The sequence below is a fragment of the Hyperolius riggenbachi genome, chromosome 3, assembly GCF_040937935.1.
Source record: "Hyperolius riggenbachi isolate aHypRig1 chromosome 3, aHypRig1.pri, whole genome shotgun sequence".
NCBI lineage: Eukaryota > Metazoa > Chordata > Amphibia > Anura > Hyperoliidae > Hyperolius > Hyperolius riggenbachi.
Window position 1 is genome coordinate 38,917,196 of NC_090648.1, and position 27,132 is coordinate 38,944,327.

The 27,132-nt window shown below is 47.1% G+C and overlaps 1 pseudogene; it reads left to right on the forward strand.

The window, feature by feature from the left end:
- Positions 1-27,132, forward strand: part of LOC137562066 (uncharacterized) — a 106,490-nt pseudogene that overhangs the window by 59,927 nt on the left and 19,431 nt on the right.

A 27,132-nucleotide genomic window follows, 5' to 3' on the forward strand; every position in this document is an offset into this window, starting at 1 on the left:
CAGGCCTAAAGTGATTTAAAACCTCTTGCATGTGTATACATCAATCAGGGAGTGTAATTAGAGTACTGCTTCACACTGACACACCAAACTCACTGTGTAACGCACCGCAAACAGCTGTTTGTGTAGTGACGGCCGTGCTGGACTGGTGCGCACCATGGCCAGAGTGGCGGTTTTCAAGCCCATATGGTCGCCGGGCTGAGGTAGCTGAATGGCAGAACAGTGACTGTCCAGCTGATCAAATTTGGTCTGTCCACAATGAAGCAACAACCTTATTATCTTGGGTGCCCCCCCCCCCCCCCCCGAGACACTCATATAGCTGGCGGTCATAGCTTCATTGTGATACGCAAGCCCCTTCACCGCGGCAAGGTAATAATCACGAAGGGGAATTGGCACATGTACATGACTTTTGTTTTGTTGTTGCAGCCGCAGTGCAGCCAGAAAAATTACACAGGCATGTACATGCACCAGAAAAATTATTATAGCGCCCGCTGCTAGCAGAGATGCTGTGTTGGGAGCGACTTAGTCTTGGGGCAGGCAGTCACACGGCGTGCAGGCAGAGATGCTGTGTGTGGGGACTGACTTAGTCTTCAGGCAGGCCTAACCGTGCTTTGCAGACCACGTAGTCAGATGGTCCCTTGACCCAACGCTGTGTGCCAGAGATGACACCACTTGCCTTTCAACATCACGGTACAGTTTAGGTGTCGCCTTTTTTGAGAAATAATATGCATATCTTCCACTGCGGTGTGTGGATTTGCTTTTGTATGCTGCTTTCCCTCAGGTGGTCATCCCATTGCAGTTTGTGCTTTGTAATCATGTGCCTTCGTAAGGTAGTTGTCCCTACGCGGGTCTTGGTCTTTCCACAGCTCAATTTTCGGTGGCAGAGAGTACAGATGGCATTGCTCTCATCTGAGGCAGACACACAAAAAGATTTCCACACCACTGAGCCCTGGGGTGATGGCACTTTGGTGGTGGCGGCCGACTGAGTATTAAGTGGGGTGCCAGAATCAGAGCAGGAGGAGGAAGATATGTCACGCTTCCGTGCGGAAGCTGAGAAAGATGAGATATTCTGTGTTAAATAGTCAACTACGTCCTGACAATATTGGGGGTTGATGGCACTGTACTTTGGTCGTGGGCCACACAAAATCACGATAGCGCGACCTCAAACAGTCCTGCCAGGTGGCCTGCCTCTGCCTTTTGTTTTGTCCATATCGGGGGTTATGAAGTGAAAGGTATGCACTGACTTGACTAATACAATGTGCAGTCAGTCACACAGGTGCAGTTAACAGGTATGCACGGAGTGGTATTTCACACTGCGTGCGCTCACGTAGGTAGGTGGGTGCACTGAAGTGAACAACAGGTAGTAGGTATATGCAGTGATGGGTATTACATGTGCACCTGTCATACACAGACAGGCACAGTGACACTGACTGACAGGGCTGTATATAATGCAAGTGGGCCACAAAAAAAAAAAAAAAAATCACAAGAACAAAATTAGCTCTCAAAACAGCTGTTGTGGGGTGCTTATTTAGCAATAACAATCAGCCAGGAGCAAGCTAACAAGCCTACAAGAGCCTAACTACGCTTTCCCTATGAGAGTCTGCAGCAGCTATCCCTTCACTAATTACTGCAGGCACACGAGTGAGTCCACTGCCTGATGCTGCCTGCCTTTTATACGGGGGGGGGGGGGGGTGGGGCTCCAGGAGGGAGTGTAGCCTAATTGGCTACAATGTGTCTGCTGACTGTGATGTAGAGGGTCAAAGGTGACCCTCATGATGCACTATGGGGGCGAACCGAACTTCCGGAAAAGTTCCTGGTTCGCCGTGATCGCGAACCACGGAAGTTTGCCGGGAACCGTTCGCCGGCGAACCGTTCGGGCCATCCCTGTTGATAGAACTGTTTACTTATGCTATTTACTTATACTCTTTTAACAGTGTGAAAACTTGATGCATGCCATTGTGAACCATTCAAAATTACGTACCCACCAAAAACCGGGAAAGTCACAAGCCCACAACCCAAAGGTAATCTATGCTGTTGTAAGAAGACATAGCTATTCTCATTTTTAGGATTCTGGGAAAAAATAATTTCATTAAAAAAGACTGTTTTTTTTAAGACTACTTGTTTTTTTATGTAAACTTATTTGTATTAATTTATTTAGATAGCACCAACATCTTCCCTAGTGCTGTGCAATATACAAAAACGAAGTTCAACATACTATACAATCAGGGCAGCCAGGGACACAGGTACAGATACATACAATTGGTTTGTAGTTTGAAAAACCACCACATGTTTTTAATCATTAGTTGGGTTCTGGTATCCTGTAACAAATACTTCCAAGCAAAATAAAGAAATATGTAAAATTAGTTATTTTTGGTCTACTTAACACTGTTTTTTTTTTTTTTTTAAGCACGTTTTACTTATCAGGTGCTCTGCAATAAGAGGAAAACAGATAGGGCAAGAAAAAATCGGAACAAGAGACCTGTTTTTTTTTACTCAACCGTGATAAGAGATAATGTATGAGACAAGACAGATAAGGAGAGATAATTCATGAAATATGTTTGTGGAACAATAGTCTCAGAGGCATGGGCGTAACAATCGCCCCTGCAACCCCAGCTATCGCAGGGGGGGGGGGGGCAGAGGCTTTGGAGACCCCTCTCCCTTCCTCTCCCCATTCACTCACAAAAACCATTTCCGCCACCTCCTCCCGCCATGCAAAGTAGCGGGAGCAGGTGTAATTACTTCCTGCTTCCAAACACTGCTTCACAGCAGAATGCTCTCAGCTGCCATTCGCCCATTCCCAGTCACGTGACCCGCATCGGTCAGGTGATCGAGAGCCGGTGAATGGCAGCAGAGAGTATTCAGCTGTGAAGCTCGGGAGCAGGTAAATATATACCCACTCCTGCTACTCGACACTCTGCAAGTCAGAAGCAGGGCCGGAGCTACCATAGGAAAAAACAGGCAATTGCCCCAGGGTAGTGTTGGGCGAACACCTAGATGTTCGGGTTCGCGAACGTTCGCCGAACATCGCCGCGATGTTCGGGTGTTCGCGCCGAACTCCGAACATAATGGAAGTCAATGGGGACCCGAACTTTCGTGCTTTGTAAAGCTTCCTTACATGCTACATACCCCAAATTAGCAGGGTATTTGCACCTTGGGAGTGGGTACAAGAGGAAAAAAAATATTTGAAAAAGAGCTTATAGTTTTTGAGAAAATTGATTGTAAAGTTTCAAAGGAAAAACTGTCTTTTAAATGCTGAAAATGTCATGTTTCTTTGCACAGGTAACATGCTTTTTACCGCCATGCAGTCATAAATGTAATAAAGAGAAGAGGTTCCATAAACAGGGACCGGTAACACTAACCCAGCAGCAGCAGCAGCACACGTGATGGAACAGGAGGAGGCGCAGGAGGAGAAGGCCACGCTTTGCGACACAACAACCCAGGCCTTGCATGAGGACAAGAAGCGTGCGGATAGCATGCTTTGTACCGCCATGCAGTCATAAATGTAATAAAGATAAGAGGTTCCATAAACAGGGACCGGCAACGCTACCCCAGCAGCAGCAGCAGCAGACGTGATGGAACAGGAGGAGGCGCAGGAGGAGAAGGCCACGCTTTGAGACACAACAACCCAGGCCTTGCATGAGGACAAGAAGCATGCGGATAGCTTGCTTTGTACCGCCATGCAGTCATAAATGTAATAAAGATAAGTGGTTCAATAAACAGGAACCACGCGGCAACGCTAACCCAGCAGCAGCAGACGTGATGGAACAGGAAGAGGCTCAGGAGGAGAAGGCCACGCTTTGTGAGACACAACAACCCAGGCCTTGCATGAGGACAAGAAGCGTGCGGATAGCTTGCTTTGTACCGCCATGCAGTCATAAATGTAATAAAGATAAGTGGTTCAATAAACAGGGACCACGCGGCAACGCTAACCCAGCAGCAGCATACGTGATGGAACAGGAGCAGGCGCAGGAGGAGAAGGCCATGCTTTTTGAGACACAACAACCCAGGCCTTGCATGAGGACAAAAAGCGTGCGGATAGCATGCTTTGTACCGCCATGCAGTCATAAATGTAATAAAGTGGTTCAATAAACAGGGACCACGCGGCAACGCTAACCCAGCAGTAGTGTTGGGCGAACAGTGTTCGCCACTGTTCGGGTTCTGCAGAACATCACCCTGTTCGGGTGATGTTCGAGTTCGGCCAAACACCTGATGGTGTTCGGCCTTTTAAGTTCGGGTTCGCCCCGAACTACTGAATGGCCGCCGAACAGGGCCGAACAGGGCCCCTGTTCGGCCGAACAGGGCCCTGTTCGCCCGAACATGCCGCAATACGGCCCCCCTATGGGGTCGCAGGCATAAGGGGGGAGCATGCCCCGATCGCGGGGGGGTCGGAAATTCCCCCCACCCCCTCCGCTAGCGCTCCCCCCTCCGCACGCTTCCCCATAAAAAAGTTTAATGCAAGTTAAATAGTACTTGGTGGCTGGCCTGGCACTGGCAGTGGAGTGAGGAGGAGGAGGAGTCCGAGTAGCAGAGTGACGCGTTGAGGCCGGGCAGCGGGCGGTTCAGCGGTAGTACCCTTGTGGTACTTCCGCCCTTTCTCTGACCTCACGTCCTCTGCATACGAGGGTACGCGTCACGCGTACCCTCGTATGCGTCATCACGTAGAGGACGTGAGGTCAGAGAAAGGGCGGAAGTACCACAAGGGTACTACCGCTGAACCGCCCGATTGATTCATTTTAATTTGAGTCAGACGGTCTGCATTTTCTGTGGAGAGGCGGATACGCCGATCTGTGACGATGCCTCCGGCAGCACTGAAACAGCGTTCCGACATAACGCTGGCTGCCGGGCAAGCCAGCACCTCTATTGCGTACATTGCCAGTTCGTGCCAGGTGTCTAGCTTCGATACCCAATAGTTGAAGGGTGCAGATGGATTGTTCGACACAGCTACGTCATCTGACATGTAGTCCTTGACCATCTTCTCCAGGCGATCGGTGTTGGAGGTGGATCTGCACGCTTGCTGTTCAGTGGGCTGCTGCTGCATGGGTGTCAGAAAATGTTCCCACTCCAAGGACACTGCCGATACTATTCCCTTTTGGGCACTAGCTGCGGCTTGTGTTTTTTGCTGCCCTCCTGGTCGTCCTGGGTTTGCGGAAGTCAGTCTGTCGGCGTACAACTGGCTAGAGGAGGGGGAGGATGTCAATCTCCTCTCTAAAGTCTCCACAAGGGCCTGCTGGTATTCTTCCATTTTGACCTGTCTGACTCTTTCTTCAAGCAGTTTTGGAACATTGTGTTTGTACCGTGGATCCAGAAGGGTATAAACCCAGTAATTGGTGTTGTCCAGAATGCGCACAATGCGTGGGTCGCGTTCAATGCAGTCTAGCATGAATTGAGCCATGTGTGCCAGAGTCCGACCAGAATCCTCATCATCCTCTTGTGAGCGTTGTGATAGTTGTTGTGATGCATCATAGTCGTCACCTTCCTCCTGGTCTGCTTCTGCTGACCATTCGCGCTGAATTGTGGAAGTCCTACGTGCACCGCTCTGGCCCTCGTCAGTGGTGGCAGGAAATTCCTGCTCCAACTCCAGCTGTTCCTCCTCCTCTTCTTCGTCATAGCTGCTGGGGCCAGCGTTTCCTGAGGCGGATGGCCTGATGTTGGTACCATCACGCTGATCGTTTTCTCCTTCAGATTCCCCCAGTTGCATCATGACAGCTGTTTCCTTGATTTTCAACATTGACCTCTTCAGTAAACACAGCAGTGGTATGGTAATGCTGACTGAAGAGTTGTCACTGCTCACAAGCAACGTGGATTGCTCAAAATTTTGGAGGACTTGGCAGAGGTCCAACATGTTGGCCCAATCGGATCCACAGAAGCTTGGCAGCTGGCCGGATGCGCCTCGGTACTGCGCCGGCATGTACTGGACCACTGCACTCTTCTGCTCGCAAAAGCGGGCTAGCATGTGCAGCGTAGAATTCCAGCGCGTAGGGACATCACACAGCAAGCGATGGTGGGGGAGATTGAAGCGCTCCTGCATCTTGGCGAGTGCCCCCGAAGCAGTACTGGAAGTTCTACAATGTTTGGCCACTCGACGCACCTTCAACAGAAGATCGGCCACGCCTGGGTATGTCCTCAGGAACCGCTGAACTACTAGGTTCATCACGTGCGCCAGGCAAGGGATGTGTGTCAGCTTAGCCAACCTTAAAGCGCGAATGAGATTACTCCCATTATCACACACAACCATGCCCGGTTTCAGGTCCAGCGGTGCCAGCCACAAATCCGTCTGTTCCTTTATTCCCTTCCAAATTTCCTCCCCTGTGTGCTGCTTATCCCCAAGGCAGATCAGCTTCAGCAACGCTTGCTGACGCATGCCAACAGCTGTGCTGCACTGCTTCCACGATCCTACTGCTGCTGGTGCTGGGTTAGTGTTTCCGGATGAGGTACAGCTTTGAGATGCGTTGGAGGAGAAGGAGTCAGAGAGGTAGGTGCTGCTGTTGTTATCCAGTGGGAGGGACGGCGGTGCAGCTGTTTGCGGCGTGGGCAACACCCGCGCCGTAGCAGGTGAGGAATCGCTGCCAGGCTCCACAAGGTTCACCCAGTGCGCGGTAAGGGAGATGTATCGACCCTGGACGAACGCACTCGTCCAGGTGTCAGTGGTGAGGTGAACCTTGCAGGCAACGGCATTCTTCAAGCTTCGGGTTATTTTGCTGACCACGTGCTCATGCAACTCAGGCACTGCAGAGCGCGCAAAGTGGTAGCGGCTGGGAACCACGTAACGTGGGATGGCCACTGACATCATGCCCTTGAAGCTGTTTGTCTCCACCACTCGATATGGCAGCATTTCGCAGGCCAGAAGCTTGGCTATGCTGGCTGTTACTGCCACGGCCCGGGGGTCATTTGCTGGCAATTTCCTCTTGCGCTCAAACATCTCCGACACAGACAACTGAACCGTAGCACTGCACACGGAAGGGCTGTTGGTTGTTGTGTTTGATGAACACTGGGAGACCTCAAGAGCACTAGTCCGGAAAGTGACAGTGTCAGCGTTGTCTGATGTTTGTGAATGTTGTGAACCACGCAATGGCTGGGCTACTGCTGCTGCTGAGGCGGGTCTGGTGGTGAGTCTGGTGAACCCAAGGGAGGCAGTGTTGCTGGTACCCTGTCCAGCCGCGTTTGCCCACAGAGTGGGATGTTTGGATAGCATGTGGCGGCTCATGCTGGTGGTGGAGAGGTTGTTAATACTTTTCCCCCTGCTCAGGCGGGTCTTGCACACCTTGCAAATCGCCATGGTACCATCCTCAGTGCAGTCTTCAAAGAAAGCCCAGACTTTGGAGCACCTGCCTTGCTGGCTATTTCTGTTTGCTCCTCTTTTGCCTCTCACTTGAACTTCCACGCTTGTGGTGCCTGAAATTGCGCGCCGCCTACCTTGTGGCACAAGGCGAACTCGTGCAGCAGTGGGTTCTTCAACAGACTCATCTGTGCTGCTGCTACGACGGCGATGTTCTCGTTCACAAACAAAATCTGGGTCTATGTCCACATTGTCCATACCCTCCTCTTCCATCTCCTCAAACTCGTCATATGTCATTGTGGGGGGCCGCCGCCGTGGAGTAGAGCTCCCCAGAACAACCTCTGCGCAGCTCACTCCAACGTCGTCTTCCAGATCTTGTCGGCCGACCTCCTGCAATTGCAACCCCTCCTGCCCAACTTGCTCTGGGATTTGGGTTTCCGAGTCCTCCTCGGACTCGCCTTGCATTTCAGTGCGCGGTGCATTTCCCACAGTTAATGGTTGTGAATCCGGGCACAACATTTCTGGCTGTTCCTCCATTGACCTTTGAAAGGTGGAAGTTTGTTGGGCTGGGAATAGCTCCTGCGAATACCCCATTGTGTCCTGAGGTAATTCATCGGACTGGTTATCTGGCAGTTGTGTGCGTGGTGTCGCTGCCGGTTGTGTCAGCTTTGTGCCCACTGGCTCCTTGTAACTGGCTGAGGACTCGGACCTCGTGCGTGATGTGCTGGTGCTGCTTAACCCACTGCTGGACGCTTGAGAGGTCATCCAAGTAATTATCTGGTCCTGTTCTTTTGGATCTGTGAGGGTTGTTGTCCTGGACAACATGGGCGGTATTGAGTGGGTTTTCTTGGGTGCTCCCCTGTGGCCTGTACGTGAACCGTCAGGGGAAACACCTCTTCCCTTGCCCCTCCCTCTTTCACCGGATTTCTTCCTCATTTCACTTATCCTTAAAGTACACGCTGACTGGCAGCAGTACAGTGGCAGTACAGAAATGCTATACAGTGGTGGGTGAGCGGTGTACCACTATTGCCAGCAGCGACACAGAGCACAATGATATACAGTGGCGGGTGAGCGGTGTACTACTGTTCCCAGCAGAAACAGAGTGGCAGTAAACAATGCTATATAGTCTGGCTGAGCGGTGTACACAGAGTGGCAGTACACACAATGCTATATAGTCTGGCTGAGCGGTGTACACAGAGTGGCAGTAAACACAATGCTATATATAGCGTGGCTGAGCGAGGTACACAGTGGCAGTACACACAATGCTATATAGTCTGGCTGAGCCGTGTACACAGAGTGGCAGTACACACAATGCTATATATAGCGTGGCTGAGCGAGTTACACAGTGGCAGTACACACAATGCTATATAGTCTGGCTGAGCGGTGTACACAGAGTGTCAGTACACACAATGCTATATAGTCTGGCTGAGCGGTGTACACAGAGTGGCAGTACACACAATGCTATATAGTCTGGCTGAGCCGTGTACACAGAGTGGCAGTACACACAATGCTATATAGTCTGGCTGAGCCGTGTACACAGAGTGGCAGTACACACAATGCTATATAGTCTGGCTGAGCGGTGTACACAGAGTGGCAGTACACACAATGCTATATAGTCTGGCTGAGCGGTGTACACAGAGTGGCAGTACACACAATGCTATATAGTCTGGCTGAGCCGTGTACACAGAGTGGCAGTACACACAATGCTATATAGTCTGGCTGAGCGGTGTACACAGAGTGGCAGTAAACACAATGCTATATATAGCGTGGCTGAGCGAGGTACACAGTGGCAGTACACACAATGCTATATAGTCTGGCTGAGCCGTGTACACAGAGTGGCAGTACACACAATGCTATATATAGCGTGGCTGAGCGAGTTACACAGTGGCAGTACACACAATGCTATATAGTCTGGCTGAGCGGTGTACACAGAGTGGCAGTACACACAATGCTATATAGTCTGGCTGAGCGGTGTACACAGAGTGGCAGTACACACAATGCTATATAGTCTGGCTGAGCCATGTACACAGAGTGGCAGTACACACAATGCTATATAGTCTGGCTGAGCCGTGTACACAGAGTGGCAGTACACACAATGCTATATAGTCTGGCTGAGCGGTGTACACAGAGTGGCAGTACACACAATGCTATATAGTCTGGCTGAGCGGTGTACACAGAGTGGCAGTACACACAATGCTATATAGTCTGGCTGAGCCGTGTACACAGAGTGGCAGTACACACAATGCTATATAGTCTGGCTGAGCGGTGTACACAGAGTGGCAGTAAACACAATGCTATATATAGCGTGGCTGAGCGAGGTACACAGTGGCAGTACACACAATGCTATATAGTCTGGCTGAGCCGTGTACACAGAGTGGCAGTACACACAATGCTATATATAGCGTGGCTGAGCGAGTTACACAGTGGCAGTACACACAATGCTATATAGTCTGGCTGAGCCGTGTACACAGAGTGGCAGTACACACAATGCTATATAGTCTGGCTGAGCGGTGTACACAGAGTGGCAGTACACACAATGCTATATAGTCTGGCTGAGCGGTGTACACAGAGTGGCAGTACACACAATGCTATATAGTCTGGCTGAGCCGTGTACACAGAGTGGCAGTACACACAATGCTATATAGTCTGGCTGAGCCGTGTACACAGAGTGGCAGTACACACAATGCTATATAGTCTGGCTGAGCCGTGTACACAGAGTGGCAGTACACACAATGCTATATAGTCTGGCTGAGCGGTGAACACAGAGTGGCAGTACACACAATGCTATATAGTCTGGCTGAGCGGTGTACACAGAGTGGCAGTAAACACAATGCTATATATAGCGTGGCTGAGCGAGGTACACAGTGGCAGTACACACAATGCTATATAGTCTGGCTGAGCCGTGTACACAGAGTGGCAGTACACACAATGCTATATAGTCTGGCTGAGCGGTGTACACAGAGTGGCAGTACACACAATGCTATATAGTCTGGCTGAGCGGTGTACACAGAGTGGCAGTACACACAATGCTATATAGTCTGGCTGAGCCGTGTACACAGAGTGGCAGTACACACAATGCTATATAGTCTGGCTGAGCGGTGTACACAGAGTGGCAGTAAACACAATGTTATATATAGCGTGGCTGAGCGAGGTACACAGTGGCAGTACACACAATGCTATATAGTCTGGCTGAGCCGTGTACACAGAGTGGCAGTACACACAATGCTATATAGTCTGGCTGAGCCGTGTGCACAGAGTGGCAGTAAACACAATGCTATATATAGTGTGGCTGAGCAAGGTACACGGTGGCAGTAAACAATGCTATATATAGTGTGGCTGAGCGAGCGGTGTACTACTGTTCCCAGCAGCGACACACAATGACTGGGGGGTACCCTGGCTAGCGTGGCTGGAGAGCGAACTACCCTGCCTGCCTACCCAAAGCTAAACCCACAGACAAATGGCGGAGATATGACGTGGTTCGGGTATTTATTTAGCCGAACCACGTGACCGTTCGGCCAATCAGAGCGCATTCGGGTCCGAACCACGTGACCCGTTCGGCCAATCACAGCGCTAGCCGAACGTTCGGGGAACGTTCGGCCATGTGCTCTTAGTTCGGCCATGCGGCCGAACGGTTTGGCCGAGCACCATCAGGTGTTCGGCCGAACTCGAACATCACCCAAACAGGGTGATGTTCTGCAGAACCCGAACAGTGGCGAACACTGTTCGCCCAACACTACCCCAGGGCCCCAGAGCCTGTAGGGGCCCCCAAGGTTTCCCTCCCCCATCTTAACTGTTGCTCCCCAGGGACTCTGCAGAGTATTTGACAGAGTAGCGTCTCATCTGTGCTGGCGGGCAGGTGAGGCACTACACTGACATAGGGAGCACAGTTAAGTTGGAAGGTGATTGGGGGAGGGTCAGCAGCCAGCTCATGGGTCCAGGAGGGAAATTTGGCTGCAACAAAGGGACCCTAATGACGCTCTTTTGTCGGGGGGTGTCTTTTGGGGAGCCCCCAGGCTAATTCTGCCCTAGGGCCCAATTGCTACTTGAACCGGCCCTGGTCAGAAGGAGAGGTGGCGGTGGACGATTTTTGTGAGCGAAGGGGGGGGGGGGGGGGGGTTTGTAACATATATTTCACTGCATATTGGCTGCACTTGTGGATGGGGAGAAGGAAGAGGGTTTTTCTTTCTTGTGAACAAATGGAGGGAGAGGTGGGTTTTTTTTAACATATATATTTAATTGTTCATTGGCTGCAGGGTGGGGTGGGGGGTGGGGGGTTTGACTGGGGACCAAAGGTGCCCCTTGCTATCATTTTTTGCAGGGTGGCCCTATTAAGTCAAATTATGCATAACTAATGTCCCTGGGGCAGATATTTTCATAAAAATACATTGGATTTACACTCAATGAGAATTTTGTTTACAATGTGTTATTTTCTTGAAAAAATACCTTTTTGCTAAAAAATATAAACTCATGTCCTATTGATTCAATTGCATTTCACAATTGCATTTCAAAAAGTAGAATAAGGTGCCAAGTTCTCTCATCACTAGCATTGTGCTTCCCACCATCATAGACAGGACGAGCTGTAAACACAGCGCAGGAGATTTGGCCAGCATCACCATAGGCCGTAATAGGCATTATGACTAGAGCAGTGCTCAGTGAGTAATTTGGGTGCCGTCAAAAGACGGAGCACAAATTACTAAAAAAAGCAGCCAGCAATAGCTGGAAGCCGAATTATATCATTCCCCACTGTCCACGTGGACCTGGAGGAGGAATAGTAATAAGCATGCTGGGACATGTGCAGCAGCAGGGTGAGCCGTTTAGCGGCTTTACCCAGCGCCCAAATCTACCAGCAATCGTTTCATAGGTAAACAGACAGGAAACAGAATATTTGGAAAAAAGAGCTCAACATCTCATCCCCTAAAGCTATTGACAGCTATTATATTCAGATTATCTTACGCTTTATGCATTGATAGAACTGTTTACTTATGCTGTTTACTTATATACTATTTTACCAGGGTGAAAACTTGATGCATGCCATTGTGAACCAATCATGTACACACCAAAAAGCGGGAAAGTCACAGGCCTACAACCCAAAGGTAATCTATGCTGTTGTAAGAAGACATAGCTATTCTCATTTTTAGGATTCTGAGAAAAAATAATTTAGTTAAAAAAGACTTATGTTTATTTATTTATATAGCACCAACATCTTCCCTAGTGTTGTGCAATGTACAAAAACATACAATAATGGGGAGCATAGATACATGAGCAGTTCATCAACATACTACATACTATACTATACTATACAATCAGGACAGCCAGGGACACAGGTACAGATACAATTAATATGTAGTTTGAAAAACATCACCAATACTGGTGGATGTTCATGAGATAAAATGCACAAAAACAGGAAACACAAGGTAGAGCATCCTTGCTCTTTGCAAGCTAGCAATCTGGAGGGTAGTAGCGCGGGGACACTGGGGTAGTAGACAAAGGGGTTAGAAAATTTGGCAGAGAGCTTTAACGTATAGCTATAGCAAATTACAAGCTTGCTTGAACAGGTGTGTCTTGAGGCTACTTTTGAAGCAAGACGGACAGGCTGTAGAAGAGAGTTCTAAAGTAGAGGTGAGAAGTCCTGGATGCGAGAGTGAGAGGATGCTCTCCACAATGTTATTATGCATTGTTCATCAGGTATTAACATCTAGCTTACCCATTTTAAGTAAAACATTCACTGAATGCTGTGACATCTAGCCCCGCAATCCCGTCTAACTTACTCCAGTACCATCGGGGAATAATCGCATCAGATGGCTTGAAAGACTGTGAGCGAGCTGACATTAAAAGACAGGTTGCTGGATCATCAGATAATAATGCAACAAAGTGCACCAATCCTGTCTAATCTGGCACCGTTGCCATTCGGAGAATAGTCGCATCCAATGGCGTGAAATTCAGTGAACAGACTGACGCCAAAGATTGGTCGCACCGCTGCCGACAATGTGACGAAATGTGGTCACCCTCCAATTCCCGTTCCCTTTACTGCAGTTTATCATTCAGCCTCAGACCCTGAGGGAATCCTGAAGGCATTCAGCACTGCAGGCAAAGTAACCTTTTGGACTGGTTGGTAAGTCCACACACAGTCCAATTTTGATTGTACGTACAATCAATACAATCTGTGATGTCATATAAAGACCAGGTTACTGCCACCAATCCGCAATTGAGCGTGCAAATACGCTAAGTCTAACTCCTGTAGGAAAAACGGTTAATTCAACAACCTTTCTAGAGATAGCAAAATTAACAATATTAATAAAATAGTCATGGTAACGTTTCTCTTAGAAGATGTGAACTCTTTGCGGAGATTTCAGTACAGCTCTGGGATGAATGACTTTTTATTGTTTATTTAAAAAATGCAGAACTAAATATAGCAATTGAAACAAATCGTTACAGTAAAAAATAATAAGGATTAAAAGTGAAAATAATGTCAAGAGCAGTCTATCAAGTTACTTACCGCATATCCTTTGCGATAATAAATCAAAAAGAAAGGTATAATAGTCCAATTCTGGAAAGTTCTTTGGATAGAAGCCCATGGACAACACAGCTGTGATGGTGTATGGATGGCTGAAGAAGGACTCTCTCCCCCAGCCTGTGTCCAGCAGTTTTTAACCCATTCTCTGCTGGTGGGTGGAGATTGTAAAAAGAGATGATCCCCCACCCTCAGCAATCTGACCTTGAGCTTGAGACCAGCCCCTTGCTTCTGTGGAACGTTTTGGCATTTTATCAAATCATGCCACACCGCTGACAACATTTGTTAAATGATATACAAAAACAACATTTTAGGTTTGGTCATGTGTTGGATCCATAGATATTAACCACTTGATGACCCAGCCTTTACCCCCCCCCCCCTTAAGGACCAGCGCTGTTTTTTATGATCTGTGCTGGGTGGGCTCTGCAGCCCCCAGCACAGATCAGGTTGCAGGCAGAGTGATCAGATCGCCCCCCTTTTTTTCCCCCTATGGGGATGATGTGCAGGGGGGGTTTGATCTCTCCTGCCTGCCTGGGTGTTGCGGGGAGGGGCACCTCAAAGCCCCCCTCCGTGGCGAAATTCCCCCCCTCCCTCTCCTCCCTCTCACCCCTGGTGATCTGGGCTGCACAGGACGCTATCCGTCCTGTGCAGCCAGTGACAGGCTGTCCTCTGTCACATGGCGGCGATCCCCGGCCGCTGATTGGCCGGGGATCGCCGATCTGCCTTACGGCGCTGCTGTAGCAGCAGCGCCGTTCAATGTAAACAAAGGAGACAAACGTCTCCTGCGTTTACATTTAGTCTGCGAGCCGCGATCAGCGGCTCGCAGGCTATTCATGGAGACCTGCTCCGTGATCTAACAGGAAACGGCCGCTCGCGCGAGCGGCCTTTCCTGATTAATTAGGGAGGCACCTGGCGACGCAGATGTGCGTCGCTGGTCCTCCAGCTACCACTTTGCCGCCGCACGGTATGAGTGTGCGGTCAGCAAGTGGTTAAACATGCTTCTTTTAACACCTTCCCTGTCTATGGAATTTATATCTCAGGCTGTAGGATAGCTAGACGGATCATAGACCTCTTAAAAGGTGTATTGATCTTAGCGTATTATTCCCTGCAAATCACAAACTGTTTCACCCATGCGATTCCTGAGTTATCAAATTATGACACCATGTAGAATTAGATATATATTGAAGTCGAATTAAGGGACATTTTATCTGGGTTTCTGAAGGACAGGCTACATGCAGGAATGTGGTCAGTTCATTAATTTATGACCGGGATATGGTTTTCTAGTCCATGTATTTTCTTATCACAATCCCTTGTAGGGAACAGGCAGAGGAGATGGTGAGATTACTTCCTGGACAGGAGCGTGCAGAGGAGGGGTGGGAATCTTTCCTGGACAGGAAAGAGCAGAGGAGGGGGTGGGATTACTTCATTGACAGGAGCATGCAGTGGAGGAGGTGGGATTCCTTCCTGGACTGGACCGAACAGTGGAGGGGGTGGGATTACTTCCTGGACGTGAGTGGGCAGTAGAGGGGGTGGGGTTTATTCCTGGTTGGGAGTGGGCAGTGGAGAGGGTGAGATTCTTTCCTTGCCAGGAGCAAGCAGTGGAGGGGGTGCAATTATTTCCTGGCTGGGAGGGAGCAAAGGAGAGGGTGAGATTTGCTCCTGGCCAGGAGTGAGCAGGGGAGGGGGTGGGATTCCTTCCTGGCCATGAGTGAGCAGAGGAGGGGGTGGGATTAGTTCCTGGACCGGAGTAAGCAGAGGAGGGGTGATGGGATTACCTCTATTAAAAATCGAGCGAACTGCATAGTTGTTCGATGCAGTGTAGAGTTATAGGCCATCAATTTGCTAATGCTCTTGCCCCACCCCCGATTGTTTAAAAATGTATCAATTTAACATTTTGGGGAACCGATTCCCTTCAGATAAATCGAATCTGCAAGGAATCAAATAAGAAAATTAATGATTGTACGGCCCTATAAAGTCAAGGAGAGAACCCGAAGACATAACAACTAAAGTTGTTCAGGTGATATTTTTAATGACTAACTGTACAAGATTTCTTTGCAAACTTTCAAACTTTAAAGTTTCTCCTTCAGACTTGGAAACTTCATCTGTCCTTATCTCATGAATTATATTACCTTAGAATCTCACTAATATTATAAACTAGCTGGACGCCCGGCGATGCCCGGGTATGTATTTGGCTAGTGTTGGCTCTGCCCACTTTTCCTAACCCTAACACACAATTACTTAAAGGACTTCCGAGGCCAAAATCTGCCCCCGAAACGTAAAAAAAGTTAACTACCTGCATGACTTTGTAAGGCATGGAGGACGCCGTCCGCACCCTCCGTGCCGTTCTGCCTGGTCCCCTCTGCTCAATAGCCCCCCAAAAGGCTGCGACCCCACGGTCCGGGTCGGTATCTGCACGCCGGAGCTGGCCACTGCTGCGCAGTCCGCATAGCCGCTGCTGCGGCTGCGCAGCTCTAGGGCCAACCCCCCGATCTACGTAACAGGCAGCGTGGATCGGAGGGTTGGCCCTAGAGCTGTGCAGCCGCAGTAGCGGCTATGCGGACTGCGCAGCGTGGCCATCTTTATGCAGGCTGCAGATACCGACCCGGACCGTGGGGTCGCAGCCTTTCGGGGGGCTATTGAGCAGAGGGGACCAGGCGGAATGGCACGGAGGGCGCGGACGGCGTCCTCCGTGCCTTACAAAGTCATGCAGGTATTTAACTTTTTTTATGTTTTGGGGGCAGATTTTGGCCTCGAAAGTCCTTTAAAGGGAACCAGAGAGGAATGGGGGGTGAAAAAAGGAAAGCATTTTATACATACCTGGGGCTTCTTCCAGCCCCATAAGCCTGAATCGCTCCCATGCCGCCGTCCTCAGCTTCCTGGATCCGCCAGTACCGGGCCCGTCACTTCCGGCAGACGCGGCCAATTGTCCGCATCACAGGGGCTCCCTCCATACACGTACGCATGCGGCTGCGCAGTAGGCAGCCACATGTGTATCTGTATGGGGAGAGCACCCTGTGATGCGGAGAATTGGCCGCGTCTGCCGGCCGACTGGCCGACTCGCGGCAATGACGGGACCCGGTGGCGGCGGATCCAGGCAGCGGAGGACGGCGGCGTGGGAGCGATTCAGGCTTATGGGGCTGAAAGAAGCCCCAGGTATGTATATCTCATCCTCTCTGGTTCCCTTTAATGACCAAGTATGTGAGCTTTGTGGTCTTTGGCATCAATAATTTGCAATGAAATAAAATTAATCTGATTGGATGTGGCTCCACCCCTTTTCTGAATTTGAACCCCAATCACCCAATGGCCAACTGTACCAGGTACAGGTAATTAACAGTGCAAGAATGGCAGCAATTAAATACTCCCCTTAAAAATCAATAGGTGGCTTTTATAGGCTCCACCCACTTTTCTGAATATTAATCCCAGTCACCCAGTGACCAACTGTGCAAAGTTTGAGAACCCTACCATTAATAGTGTAAGAATGTCTGCAGTTTACATTTGTGCAATGAAATTTGTATTTTTCTCCACCCACTTATTTCCTAACATTGTTCAGGTATGTATTTGGCTGGTGTTGGCTCCGCCTACTATTTCTAACCCTAACACACAATTACTCAATAACCAAGTTTGTGAGCTTTGCCGTTTTTTGCATCAATAATTTGCAAACAAATCTGATTGGCTGTTTGTGGCTCCACCACTTTGTCTGAATTTAACCCCAGTCACCCAATGACCAACTGTGCCAGGTTTAAGGCTTGTGCCATTAACAGTGCAAGAATGGTAGCAATTACATATTCCCTCTTGAAAATCAATAGGTGAATTTTGATTGGCTTTTGTAGGCTCCACCTACTTCTCTGAATATTAATCCCAGTCACCCAGTGACCAATTGTGCAAAGTTTGAGAACCTTACCATTAAAAGTGTAAGAATTGCTGCAGTTCACATTTTCTCAGTGAAATTTGCATTTGTCTCCGCCTACTGATGACCCGGCATTGCCCGATTATGTATTTTGCAAGTGCTGGCTGCGCCCACTTTTCCTAACCCTAACACACAATTAATCAATTACTCAATGACTAAGTTTGTGAGCTTTGCTGTCTTTGGCATCAATAACCTGCATTAAAATGAAACAACTCATATTGGCTGTTTGTGGCTCCACCCCCTTTTATAAATGTAAACCCCAGTCACCCAATGATCAACTGTACCAGGTTTGAGGCTTGTGCCATTAACAGTGCAAGAATGGCAGCAATGAAATATTCCCCTGAAAAATCAATAGGTAATTTTTGATTGCCTTTTGTAGGCTCCACCCACTTTTCTGAATATTAACCCCAGTCACCCAGTAACCAACTGTGCAAAGTTTGAGAACCCTACCATTAACAGTGTAAGAATGGCTGCTGTTTACATTTTCCCAGTAAAATTTTCCCACTTATGTATCTGGCTGGTGTTGGCTGTGTCTGTTTTTCTAGGCCTAACGCACAATTAATCAATTACTCAATTACCAAGTTTGTGAGCTTTGCGGTGTTTGGCATCAATAATTTACATTGGAATATAACAAATCTAATTGGCTGTTTGTGGCTCCACCCCCTTTCTGAAATTGAACCCTAGTCACCCAATGATCAACTGTACCAGGTTTGAGGCTTGTGCCATTAACAGTCCAAGAATGGCAGCAATGTAAATATTCCCCTTGAAAATCAATAGGTTAATTTTGATTGGCTTTTATAGACTCCACCCACTTTTCTGAATATTAATCCCAGTCACCCAGTAACCAACTGTGCAAAGTTTGAGAACCCTACCATTAACAGTGTAAGAATGGCTGCTGTTTACATTTTTCCAGTAAAATGTGTATTTGTCTCCGCCCACTCATGACCCGGCATTGCCCGGGTATGTATTTGGCTGGTGTTGGCTGTGCCTACTTTTCTAACCCTAACACACAATTAATAAATTACCAAGTTTGTGATCTTTGCGGTGTTTGGCATCAATAATTTGCATTGAAATGAAACAAATTTAATTGGCTGTTTGTGGCTCCACCCCCTTTCTGAAATTGAACCCTAGTCACCCAATGATCAACTGTACCAGGTTTGAGGCTTGTGCCATTAACAGTACAATAATGGCAGAAATTAAATATTCCCCTTGAAAATCAATAGATGCATTTTGATTGGCATTTATAGACTCAAACCTGGTACAGTTGGTCATTGAGTGACTGGGGTTCAAATTCAGAAAACGTGATGGATCCAAAAACAGCCAATCAGATTTGTTTTATTTCAATGCAAATTATTGATGCTATAAACCGCAAAGCTCACAAACTGTAACAAGCATGGATCTGGCGGCTGCTGACTCGCACGGGGGGTCTACAGCCGCCTCTCTCCCTGGCTCTCAAGCGTTATCCGTTCCCTTGGCGTCTAGCACGCCGGGAACGATGTTATCTCCAGCTCATAGGGTTTTTGTCTTGGGCGGGTGCGCGTGGAGACAGGACCTTTATGCGTGCAGAAGGCGCGTCAGCTGACCTGCCGGTCGGCTGATGTCACTGATGACTCTCGCCGCGCCGATTGGCAGATTCCGTGGTGGGAGTGGCTGGAAGCGTGCCTCCGCTTCTTAAGCCTGCAGTCTTCATTTGTTCCCTGTCTGCTGTCGTGAATACTTTGTGTGAGCGCTCAGACCTTAGACTAGTGCCAGGTGTTGAAACCAAGGACTTCACACCAAGACTAGGATTGTTGTTATATTGTATTTTATTACCTGTGTATGATTCTGGCTATACCTCTGACCTTGCTTCCTGCATAACGCTTCTGTACTTCTGCCTATCTGATTAGTTGCCGAACTCTGCCTGATTACTGATTACTCTTCTGTCTCACGATTCTGTACTGATACTTACCTCTCTGTTGCCGAACCTAGCCTGTCTGACTTCTCTACTCACCAGTGGGCCCTCGCCACTGGTGAGGTACTATTGTCTCACCAGCTTCTCTGGGGAGATAGTTTCTTATTGCTCCATTAGTGACTGATAGCACCTTTCCAGCTCCTCTGGAAAGGTCTGATCAAGTCTATACAGGGCTCTATTCATAAACCATTACCGCAAGTTTTCCGCTCAAAACAGCGGGTTTTCTCGTCCATTTAGCAAAGTGGGCATTCAAAAAAGCTGTTCCCGCATGAAAATCTACAATCCCCCAGCAGAGCGAGAAATTTCCGCCTTCTCCAGTGTTTTTCTAGATTTATCTAGAAAAAAGTAACAAAATGGCCATTCATAAAGATTAGAGGAAGCGGTATGTGGACGGGAAATACCGCTTCCTCTGATTTTGCGGATTACATACAAGTGAATGGGACAGACCTCCCAGAGAGAGCAGTGCACGGAGGGACTCTGCCGGCTGAAGTGTTTCCGCATGCCTTCCGACAGCTTACCGCCAGCCTTCAGCGGGAGATCTCCGCTCTTGCATCGCAGCTTTCAAGATTTCTTTGAATGACCACCCAGAAGTGTAAAATACCGCTGCGGTATTTTCCCTCCAGGAGTTTTCTCGCAACAACTTTTTTATGAATAGAGCCCACAGTCACTTTCACTACTAGTACCTGGCCAGCCCCTCTGGTGAAGGACTAGTCTGTATTTTCCTATTCTCTCACTGTTTGTACCAATTCCAGCCCTTTGGAAAGGTCTGTGCTAGTATATACAATGGTTAATTTGCATATATTCAGCAGTGGTGCCTGGGAGAAATCTCGAGCTCACTCCAACCTGAATTATCGCAAATTCTTTCTGTTTTAGGAAAGCAAACCTTTGTTTTTCTTAACATCTTAGTAAGGGGGCTTTTAGGACCATTGTAGTCCCTTACACACCCCAATGAGTTCTGGGTCACCATGAGGTTGCTGGTTAGTCTGTGCCTCTCGGATTTACAAGCCCTACTCCATAGAGCCAAATTAATCCATGCCATGCACTGATGAGGATCAAACAATCCGAAACAGTCTGTATGCATGTTGGATTATTACGGCTCTGTACATATTAACAAGCTGACACATCATTGTATTCCAGCGGTTCTGGAGGTGTGTTTAGCTTTGAAGGGTACAATGGTTAATTTGCATATATTCAGCAGTGGTGCCTGGGAGACATCTCGAGCTCACTCCAACCTGAATTATCGCAAATTCTTTCTGTTTTAGGAAAGCAAACTTTTGTTTTTCTTAACATCTTAGTAAGGGGGCTTTTAGGACCATTGTAGTCCCTTACACACCCCAATGAGTTCTGGGTCACCATGAGCTTGCTGGTTAGTCTGTGCCTCTCGGATTTACAAGCCCTACTCCATAGAGCCAAATTAATCCATGCCATGCACTGATGAGGATCAAACAATCCGAAACAGTCTGTATGCATGTTGGATTATTACGGCTCTGTACATATTAACAAGCTGACACATCATTGCATTCCAGCGGTTCTGGAGGTGTGTTTAGCTTCGAAGGGTACAATGGTTAATTTGCATATATTCAGCAGTGGTGCCTGGGAGACATCTCGAGCTCACTCCAACCTGAATTATCGCAAATTCTTTCTGTTTTAGGAAAGCAAACTTTTGTTTTTCCTAGTATATACAGTCAGTGTACTGATAGTACTTTACCAGCTCCTCTGGTAAAGCTCCTCTCTACTATTAAAGTTATGGTTGCACTAATACACAACTCTGTCAGTATCACTACCAGCTATACTTGCATTATTAGTGATTCTGCAGATCACCACATAATCAGGTATAGTGTCTGTATTATTGGTGATACTGCAGATCACTTATAATCAGACGTCTGAGTTGCAGCACCCAACCGTTACACAAACTAAGTCAATGAGAAATTGAGTAATTGGCCCATATGCAATTAACTTTTTCACCTGAGTTATCTCCTAGGAGATACATGTCATCTTCTCTTTAAATTAACGTTTCAGCATTTTACAATTGAAAAAGTACCCAAAAGTTGGTGAAGAAGTGCTATCAAATTTATTTTGAGTATTTTCTTGTTAGCTGGTGGCTTAAAAGGCATTGTATCGTAAATTCTGAAAATATCACCAAAGAGAAAACTCAGGAGAAAAAATGAGTTGCATATGGGCCATTGGGCCATATGTGATTCACTTTTTCACCTGAGTTTTCTCCTAGGAGAGAAAATTTCATCTTTAATTTAAAATAACTTTTTAGCATTTTGCAATGGAAAAAAGTATCAATAAGTAGGTATAAAGTACTATCAAAATGATTTTGGGGTCTTTTTTTTTCGCTTGCTGGTGGTTTAAAAGGCATGTCATTGACAAGTTTTAAAATATCACCTAGGAGAGAACTCACATGAAAAAGTGAATTGCATATGGGCCCCTTGTGTGTTAGGGTTAGAAAACGCCAGGGCATCAGCTAGTCTATTAATAATTTTTTTCCATAAAATAAGTTTACAAATCTTTTTCAAGCAAAATAAATAAATACATAAAATTAGTTGTTTTTTTAATTGCTTTTTTAGTACTTTTTACTTATGATGTGCTATACAGATTTAATAAAAATAAGGGGAAAACAGTTACTGCGAGAACATTCAGAACAAGAGACTCAACCCTGATAAGAGATAAGGAAAGATAATTTAAGAAATAAGTTTGTGAACCAATGCTAATAGTTTCAGATGTCGCAAAAATAATGTCCTCTATAGAGTTGGGCCGAACCTCCGATTTTAGGTTCGCGAACCGGGTTCGCGAACTTTCGCGGAAGGTTCGGTTCGCGTTAAAGTTCGCGAACCGCAATAGACTTCAATGGGGATGCGAACTTTGAAAAAAAAAAAAAATTATGCTGGCCACAAAAGTGATGGAAAAGATGTTTCAAGGGGTCTAACACCTGGAGGGGGGCATGGCGGAGTGGGATACACGCCAAAAGTCACCGGGAAAAATCTGGATTTGACGCAAAGCAGCGTTTTAAGGGCAGAAATCACATTGAATGCTAAATGACAGGCCTAAAGTGCTTTAAAACATCTTGCATGTGTATACATCAATCAGGGAGTGTAATTAAGGTACTGCTTCACACTGACACACCAAACTCCACTGAACAGAACAGGTATGCAGTGGCGGGTTCACTGAACAGAACAGGTATGCAGTGGCGGGTCCACTGAACAGGTATACAGTGGCGGGTCCACTGAACAGAACAGGTATGCAGTGGCGGGTTCACTAAACAGGTATACAGTGGCGGGTCCACTGAACAGAACAGGTATGCAGTGGTGGGTTCACAGAACAGGTATGCAGTGGCAGGATCAATGAACAGGTATGCAGTGGCAGGATCACTGAACAGGTATGCAGTGGCAGGATCACTGAACAGGTATGCAGTGGCAGGATCAATGAACAGGTATGCAGTGGCAGGATCAATGAACAGGTATGCAGTGGCAGGATCAATGAACAGGTATGCAGTGGCAGGATCAATGAACAGGTATGCAGTGGCAGGATCAATGAACAGGTATGCAGTGGCAGGATCACTGAACAGGTATGCAGTGGCAGGATCAATGAACAGGTATGCAGTGGCAGGATCAATGAACAGGTATGCAGTGGCAGGATCAATGAACAGGTATGCAGTGGCAGGATCAATGAACAGGTATGCAGCCAGGGACAAGCTAAGGCTAACTAATCTTTCCCTATGAGAGACTGCAGTAGCTCGCCCTACTCTAACTAATGCAGGCACACGAGTGGCCACGGCCGCCGCTGCCTGCCTATATAAGGGGGGGTGGGGCTCCAGGGGCTAGTGTAGCCTAATTGGCTACACTGGGCCTGCTGACTGTGATGTAGAGGGTCAAAGTTGACCCTCAGTGCATTATGGGGCGAACCGCAATGGGGCGAACTTTTCCGCAATAAAGTTCGCGTGCGGTACCCGCACGCGAACCACCTAGGTTCGCGCGAACCAGGTTCGCCGGCGAACCGTTCGGCCCAACTCTAGTCCTCTATGACAATTTTCTTTAAAAATATTTTTTTCTTGAAAACTGACTTTTTTCCCCTAAAAATATAAACCATATAAGCCCATGTCCTATTGATTTCATTGCATTTCACAAAAATACCTGTTTTCAAGAAAGTACAACAAGGTGCCAAATGCCCTCATCACTAGCATTGTGCTTCCCACCATGATAGACCGGATGAGCTGCAAAACCAGTGCAGGATATTTGGGCACAGCTGGCGCCACCATAGGCCATAATAGGAATTAAAGCTATAGCAGCACGCAGTGAATAATTTGGGTGCTGTCAGAAGACGGAGCACACATTACTACAAAAGCACTGTAATTCGGCAGCCAGCAACAGCTGGAAGCCAAATTACATCCTTCCCCAGTATCCATGGTAGCCTGGAGGGAAATGGAGGCCTGGATGGCCTGTAGGGGGAATAGTAATTAACGCCGTCGGGACTTGTGCAGCAGCAGGGTGAGCCGTTTATCGGCGTTACCCTGCGCCCAAATCTCCAGGTGACCGTTTCATAGGTAAACAGACAGGAAACCAGAATATTTGGAAAAAGAGCTCAACATCTCAACTCCTAAAGCTATTGACAGCTATTACAGTGGTGTGAAAAACTATTTGCCCCCTTCCTGATTTCTTATTCTTTTGCATGTTTGTCACACTTAAATGTTTCTGCTCATCAAAAACAGTTAACTATTAGTCAAAGATAACATAATTGAACACAAAATGCAGTTTTAAATGATGGTTTTTATTATTTAGTGAGAAAAAAACCCTCCAAATCTACATGGCCCTGTGTGAAAAAGTGATTGCCCCCCCTTGTTAAAAAATAACTTAAAGGTGGTTTATTACACCTGAGTTCAATTTCTGTAGTCACCCCCAGGCCTGATTACTGCCACACCTGTTTCAATCAAGAAATCACTTAAATAGGAGCTATCTGACACAGAGAAGTAGACCAAAAGCACCTCAAAAGCTAGACATCATGCCAAGATCCAAAGAAATTCAGGAACAAATGAGAACAAAAGTACTGTAATTGAAATCTATCAGTCTGGTAAAGGTTATAAAGCCATTTCTAAAGCTTTGGGACTCCAGCGAACCACAGTGAGAGCCATTATCCACAAATGGCAAACACATGGAACAGTGATGAACCTTCCCAGGAGTGGCCGGCCGACCAATATTACCCCAAGAGCGCAGAGAAAACTCATCCGAAAGGCCACAAAAGACCCCAGGATAACATCTAAAGAACTGCAGGCCTCACTTGCCTCAATTAAGGTCAGTGTTCACGACTCCACCATAAGAAAGAGACTGGGCAAAAACGGCCTGCATGGAAGATATCCAAGGCGCAAACCACTTTTAAGCAAAAAGAACATTAAGGCTCGTCTCAATTTTGCTAAAAAAACATCTCAATGATTGCCAAGACTTTTGGGAAAATACCTTGTGGACCGACGAGACAAAAGTTGAACTTTTTGGAAGGTGTGTGTCCCGTTACATCTGGCGTAGAAGTAACACAGCATTTCAGCAGAAGTACATCATACCAACAGTAAAATATGGTGGTGGTAGTGTGATGGTCTGGGGTTGTTTTGCTGCTTCAGGACCTGGAAGGCATGCTGTGATAGATGGAACCATGAATTCTACTGTCTGCCAAAAAATCCTGAAAGAGAATGTCCTTCCATCTGTTCGTCAACTCAAGCTGAAGCGATCTTGGGTGCTGCAGCAGGACAATGACCCAAAACACACCAGCAAATTCACCTCTGAATGGCTGAAGAAAAACAAAATGAAGACTTTGGAGTGGCCTAGTCAAAGTCCTGACCTGAATCCTATTGAGATGTTGTGGCATGACCTTAAAAAGGCGGTTCATGCTAGAAAACCCTCAAATAAAGCTGAATTACAACAATTCTGCAAAGATGAGTGGGCCAAAATTCCTCCAGAGCGCTGTAAAAGACTCGTTGCAAGTTATCACAAATGCTTGATTGCAGTTATTGCTGCTAAGGGTGGCCCAAAGAGTTATTAGGTTCAGGGGGCAATTTCTTTTTCACACAGGGCCATGTAGGTTTTGAGTTTTTTTTCTCACTAAATAATAAAAAACATCATTTAAAACTGCATTTTGTGTTCAGTTATGTTATCTTTGACTAATAGTTAACGGTTTTTGATGAGCAGAAACATTTAAGTGTGACAAACATGCAAAAGAATAAGAAATCAGAAAGGGGGCAAATCGTTTTTCACACTACTGTATATTCAGATTATCTTGTGCTTTATGCATTGTTAGAACTGTTTACTTATGTTGTTTATACTATTTTAGCAGGGTGAAAACTTGATGCATGCCACTGTAAACCATTTAAAATCACGTACGCCCCAAAAAGCGGGAAAGTCAAAAGCCTACAACCCAGAGGTAATCTATGCTGTTGTAAGAAGACATAGCTATTTTTATTTTGTGGATTCTGAGAAAAAATAACTTAGTTAAAGAAGACTTCGGTTTTTTTTTATTTTTGTTGTTGAAGACTACTTGTTTTTTATGTAAACATATATTTTTGAATTACTTTATGTAGCATTAACATCTTCCTTGGTGCTGTACAATGTACATAAACTTACAATTATGGGGAGCATAGCTACATGAGCAGTTCAACATACTATACAATCATGACAGCCAGGAATACATGTACAGATGCATACAATTGATTTGTAGTTTGAAAAACGACATACTGGTGGATGTTCATCAGATAAAATGCACAGGAACAGGAAATACAAGGTAGAGGTTACTTGCTCTTTGCAAGCTTACAATCTGGAGGGTGGTGGGTCGGGGACACTGGGGTAGTAGACAAAGGGGTTAGCAGATGAGGCAGTGAGGTTTAACATATATCTAAGCTATAGCAAATTACAAGCTTCCTTGAACAGGTGTGTCTTGAGGGTTCGTTTGAAGCAAGACGGACAACCTGTGGGAGAGAGTTCCAAAGTAGAGGTGAGAAGTCCTGGATGCAAGAGTGAGAGGATGCTCTCCACAATGTTATTATGCATTGTGCATCAGGTATTAACATCTAGCTTACCCATTTTAAGTATAACATTCAGGGGCATTGCTAGCCGCAAAGAATAGTGGCACGTGCCCCGGATCTATTCTGGGGTGCCCCGGTTGTCCCCCAGGCAGAGTCAGCTGTGGTGCTCCAATCGTGGTTAGTCTGGGTGCTGTGGTGGCTCTAAATGGGCATACTGGGTGCAGTGGTGCCATGCTAGAAGCTGTGATACCTTTATGGGGGCATGCTGGGAGTTGTGGTGCCTCAATGTGAGGCCCATGGGAGCATGGGAGGGGGTCCACTAAAAAGGTCAGGGAATGCTATGGGGAGACTGCCAGATAACCAGGCGGCAGGCCAGCCTGCCCAGAAGAAAGCCAGAACAGCCAGCACAGAAGCCAGGTAACTCTGCCTAGTTATGTTTAAGTGACACTGTCTATTTATGTGATACTAGCCGACCCGCGGCGTA